Source organism: Arachis stenosperma, chromosome 10 (assembly GCF_014773155.1).
Source record: "Arachis stenosperma cultivar V10309 chromosome 10, arast.V10309.gnm1.PFL2, whole genome shotgun sequence".
Taxonomy (NCBI): domain Eukaryota; kingdom Viridiplantae; phylum Streptophyta; class Magnoliopsida; order Fabales; family Fabaceae; genus Arachis; species Arachis stenosperma.
Genome location: NC_080386.1, coordinates 89164779 through 89170778, shown reverse-complemented (window position 1 = coordinate 89170778; position 6000 = coordinate 89164779). Strand labels below are relative to the sequence as shown.

Genomic DNA, 6000 nt, shown 5'->3' with positions numbered 1-6000 from the left:
CCAACCAGATGCTCCTTGCTGGCGTTTAAACGCCAGTAAGTCCTTCCTCCAGGGTGTGATTTTTCTTCTGCTGTTTTTGATTCTGTTTATAATTTTAATATTTTTTTGTCACTCCACATGATCATGAACCTAATAAAACATAAAAGAACAATGAAAATAAAATAAAATTAGATAAATAAAAATTGGGTTGCCTCCCAACAAGCGCTCTTTTAGTGTCACTAGCTTGACAGTGGGCTCTCTTGGAGCCACAAAGGTGATCAGGTCAATGTTGTGGACTCCCAACACCAAACTTAGAGTTTGGATATGGGGGTTCAACACCAAACTTAGAGTTTGGTTGTGGCCTCCCAATACCAAACTTAGAGTTTGATTGTGGGGTCTCTGTTTGACTCTGTACTGAGAGAAGCTCTGCATGCTTACTCTCCCTTGTTACAGAAGGATAGCCGTGTGCCTTAAACACAAGGTAGTCCCCATTCAATTGAAGGACTAATTCTCCTCTGTTAACATCTATCACAGCTTCTGCTGTGGCTAGAAAAGGTCTTCCAAGGATGATGCATTCATCTTCTTCCTTCCTAGTGTCTAAGATTATGAAATCAGCAGGGATGTAAAGGCCTTCAACCTTTACTAACACGTCCTCTACTAATCCATAAGTTTGTCTTACTGACTTGTCTTCCAATTGTAATGAGAAGAAGGCAGGCTGTACCTCAATGATCCCCAGTTTTTCCATTATAGAGAGTGGCATAAGGTTTATGCCTGACCCTAGATCACACAGAGCCTTGTTAAAGGTCATGGTGCCTATGGTACAGGGTATTAAGAATTTACCAAGATCTTGTCTCTTTTGAGGTAAAATTTTTTGAACCCATGTATCTAGTTCACTAATGAGCAAGGGAGGTTCACCTTCCCAAGTCTCATTACCAAACAACTTGGCATTCAGCTTCATGATGGCTCCTAGATATTGAGCAACTTGCTCTCAAGTCACATCTTCATCCTCTTCTGAGGAAGAATAGTCTTCAGAGCTCATGAATGGCAGAAGGAGATTTAATGGAATCTCTATGGTCTCTATATGAGCCTCAGATTCCCTTAGGTCCTCAATAAGGAACTCCTTCTTATTTGAGAGACGTCCCAGGAGGTCTTCCTCACTAGGATTTTTGTCCTTCTCCTCCCTTGTGCATTCGGCCATATTGATTACATCAATGGCCTTGCACTCTCCTTTTGGATTCTCTTCTGTATTGCTTGGGAGAATACTGGGAGGAGTTTCAATGACTTTCTTACTCAGCTGGCCCACTTGTGCCTCCAAATTTCTGATGGAGGACCTTGTTTCTCTCATGAAACTTAAAGTGGCCTTAGACAGATCAAAGACTAAATTTGCTAAATTAGAGGGATCTGCTCAGAATTCTCTGTCTGTTGCTGAGAAGATGATGGAAAAGGCTTGTTATTGCTTAGCTTGTTTCTTCCACCATTATTAAAGCCTTGTTGAGGCTTTTGTTGATCCTTCCATGAGAAATTTGGATGATTTCTCTAGGATGAATTATAGGTGTTTCCATAAGGTTCACCCATGTAATTTACCTCTGCTATTGCAGGGTTCTCAGGATCATAAGCTTCTTCAGAAGCTGCCTCTTTAGTACTGTTGGATGCATTTTGCCATCCATTCAGACTTTGAGAAATCATGTTGACTTGCTGAGTCAACACTTTGTTCTGAGCCAATATGGCATTCAGAGCGTCAATTTCAAGAACTCCCTTCCTCTGAGGCGTCCCATTATTCACGGAATTCCTCTCAGAAGTGTACATGAATTGGTTATTTGCAACCATGTCAATAAGTTCTTGAGCTTCTGCAGGCGTTTTCTTTAAGTAGATGGATCCACCTGCAGAATGGTCCAATGACATTTTGGAAAACTCAGATAGACCATAATAGAATATATCTAATATGGTTCATTCTGAAAACATGTCAGAAGGACACTTTTTGGTCATCTGCTTGTATCTTTCCCAAGCTTCATAGAGGGATTCACCATCTTTTTGCTTGAAGGTCTGAACATCCACTCTAAGCTTGCTCAGCTTTTGAGGAGAAAAGAATTTATCCAAGAAGGCCGTGACCAGCTTATCCCAGGAGTCCAGGCTATCTTTAGGTTGTGAGTCCAACCATGTTCTAGCTCTGTCTCTTACAGCAAAAGGGAAAAACATGAGCCTGTAGACTTCAGGATCTACTCCATTCGTCTTAACAGTCTCACAAATCTGCAAGAACTCAGTTAAAAACTGGTAAGGATCTTCAGATGAAAGTCCATGAAACTTGCAGTTCTGTTGCATTAGAGCAACTAATTGAGGTTTCAGCTCAAAATTGTTTGCTCCAATGGCAGGAATTGAGATGCTTCTTCCATCAAACTTGGACGTGGGTTTAGTAAAATCACCAAGCATCCTCCTTGCATTATTATTGTTGGGTTCGACTGCCATCTCCTTCTATTGTTCTAAAGTTTCAGAAAGGTTGCCTCTAGATTGTTGTAATTTAGCTTCTCTTAGTTTTCTCTTCAGAGTCCTTTCAGGTTCTGGATCAGCTTCAACAAGAATGCCTTTTTCCTTGTTCCTGCTCATATGAAAGAGAAGAGAACAAGAAAAGAAGAGAAGAGGAATCCTCTATGTCACAGTAAAGAGGTTCCTTATTGTTAGTAGAAGAAAAAAGGGAATAAGAGTGGAGAATTCAATCACAAGGGTGAGGATAGAGGCAGTGATTGGAGATGAAGAGAGGTGAAGAGAAGTGTTAGTAAATAAATAAATAAATAGAAGAAGAGAAGAGAGGGAGAATTCGAAAATAATTTTGAAAAAGTAGTTAATGATTTTCAAAAATTAAAGATAAGATATAATTAAAATTAAAATTTAAAATAATTAAAAAGAATTTTTGAAAAAGAGATGAGATATTTTCGAAAATTAAAGAGGGAAAAGTAGTTAGGTGGTTTTGAAAAAGATAAGAAACAAACAAAAAGTCAAATAGTTAGTTGAAAAAGATATTAAAATCAAATTTGAAAAGATAAGAAGATAAGAAGTTAGATAGGATATTTTGAAGTCAAATTTTTGAAAAAGATAAAATTTTGTAAAAGATATGATAAAAAGATAAGATAAGAAGATATGATAAAAAGATAGGATTGAAAAAGATTTAATTTTTAAAATTAAAATTAATTACTTAACTAACAAGAAACTAAAAGATATGGTTCTAGAATTTAAAGATTGAACCTTTCTTAACAAGAAAGTAACAAACTTCAAATTTTTGAATCAATCATATTAATTGTTAGCATAATTTCGAAAATCAAGATAAAATTAAGAAAAAGATTTTTTGAAAAATATTTAAAAAGATTTTCGAAAAATAAAAAAATAAAAAAAATAATTTTTGAAAAAGATTTTGAAAAGATAAGATTTTTAAAATTAAAAATTTGACTTGACTCATGAAAAACAACTAATTTTGAAAATTTTTGACTAAGTCAACTCAAATTTTCGAAAATTAGGAGAGAATTAAGGAAAAGATATTTTTTTATTTTTGAATTTTTAATGATGAGAGAGAAAAACAACAAAAATGACTCGCAACATGAAAATTATGAATCAAAACTCATGATGCATGCAAGAACACTATGAATGTCAAGATGAACACTAAGAACACTTTGAAGATCATGACGAACATCAAGAACATATTTTTGAAAAATATTTGATGCAAAGAAAACATGCAAGACACCAAACTTAGAATTCTTTAATGCATGGATACTATGAATGCAAAAATGCATATGAAAAATAATAAAAGACACAAAACAAGAAAACATCAAGATCAAACAAGAAGATTTACCAAGAACAACTTGATGATCATGAAGAACACTATGAATGCATGAATTTTTCGAAAAATGCATAATAATTTTTAAAACATGCAATTGACACCAAACTTAAAAATTGACTCAAGACTCAAACAAGAAACAAAAAGTATTTTTGGTTTTTATGATTTTATGATTTTTTTGTATTTTTATTATTTTTTTCGAAAATTATATTTCTGAAAAAAGAAAATAAAGAAAAAATTTTTTGAAAGATTTTTGAAAACTTTTTTTGAAAGGAAAATAAAAAGAAAATTACCTAATCTGAGCAACAAGATGAACCGTCAGTTGTCCATACTCGAACAATCCCCGGCAACGACGCCAAAAACTTGGTGGACGAAATTGTGATCATCAACAATGGCTCCAAAGACTTGGTGCTCTTAAACATGAATCACACTTTGTCACAACTCCGCACAACTAACCAGCAAGTGTACTGGGTCGTCCAAGTAATACCTTACATGAGTAAGGGTCGATCCCACAGAGATTGTTGGTATGAAGCAAGCTATGGTCACCTTGTAAATCTCAGTCAGGCGGATTCAAATTGATAGTGGTTTTCGGAAAATATAAAGAGGTACTTAATTAAATAATAAAGGATAGAAATACTTATGTAAATTCATTAGTGGGAATTTCATATAAGTGCCTGGAGATGCTTGTCCCTGTTGGATCTCTGCTTTCCTACTGCCTTCCTTCAATCTTTATCACTCCTTTCTATGGCAAGCTGTATGTAGGGCATCACCGTTGTCAATGCCTACATCCCATCCTCTCAGTGAAAATGGTCCAAATGCTCTGTCACAGCACGGCTAATCATCTGTCGGTTCTCAATCAGGTTGGAATAGAATCCAGTGATTCTTTTGCGTCTGTCACTAACACCCAGCCTTCAGGAGGTTGAAGCTCATCACAGTCATTCAATCCTGGAATCCTACTCGGAATACCACAGACAAGGTTAGACATTCCGGATTCCCATGAATGCCGCCATCAATTCTAGCTTATACCACGAAGATTCTGATCAAGGAATCCAAGAGATATGCGCCCGGTCTAAGGTAGAACGGAAGTGGTTGTCAGTCACGTGCGTTCATAGGTGAGAATGATGATGAGTGTCATAGATCATCACATTCATCAAGTTGAAGTGCAACGAATATCTTAGAATAGGAATAAATCGAATTGGATAGAAAATAGTAGTAATTGCATTAAAACTTGAGGTACAGCAGAGCTCCACACCCTTAATCTATGGTGTATAGAAACTCCACAGTTGAAAATACATAAGTGATGAAGGTCCAGGCATGGCCGAATGGCCAGCCCCCAAAATGTGATCACAGGATCAAAAATACAATCCAAGATCTCTAATAGACTAGTAAAATGTTCTATTTGGAGTTCTGTAGCTCCAGAAAATCCATTTCGAGTGTAGGGAGGTCAGATTCCAATAGCATGAGCAGTCCTTTGTCGGCCTTCTTTCAGAGTTTTACTCAGGTCCCTCAATTACAGCCAAAAAATTCCTGAAGTCACAGAAAAACACACAAACTCATAGTAAAGTCCAAAAATGTGAATTTAGCATAAGAACTAATGAAAACATCCCTAAAAGTAACTAGATCATACTAAAAACTACCTAAAAATAATGCCAAAAAGCGTATAAACTATCCGCTCATCACCTCCCATTTCAGCGAATCTTCTAGATGAGTATTGCAGCCCCTGACCTTATGACCAACCTACCCACAATAGTTGTGACATCCCCCAATTCTCTCATATCGGAGTTGCACCTCCATCACTTTACCATTAGGCCCAGTAATCTTCAATACCCTTCTCAATTGTTTTGTAATATCTAGGAAGACCTGGAATTTCACAATTCTATTTTTCTTTCCTCTCATCTGAAAAATATCAACATCTAAGACATCGCCAAACATACCTCCTAACTTCCTCCCTAGTTCTTTCGTTTTATAATGCTCCGATAATCCCCAAAATTGTATACACAACAGGACTAATGATTGGATTTTTGATGGTTTAGAATTCACAAATGAATTCTCGTTGCAAGTATAGATTCTAAACCAACAAGAATCCTTTCATACAAAAGATTGTTTGTCACAAGTAACAAACCCCTAAATTTATAAACCGAAGTATTCAAACCTCGGGTCGTTCTCCCTAGGAATTACAATAAAATGTCTTGTTATTG

At 36.1% G+C, this 6000-nt stretch overlaps 1 non-coding gene across 1 annotated transcript; it reads left to right on the top strand.

The window, feature by feature from the left end:
* The first annotated feature begins 1939 nt into the window (after window positions 1–1939).
* On the top strand, window positions 1940–2043 carry LOC130959215 (small nucleolar RNA R71). The gene has a single exon (XR_009078310.1). It is a non-coding gene; the product is annotated as a small nucleolar RNA R71 (small nucleolar RNA).
* The last annotated feature ends 3957 nt before the right edge of the window (window positions 2044–6000 follow it).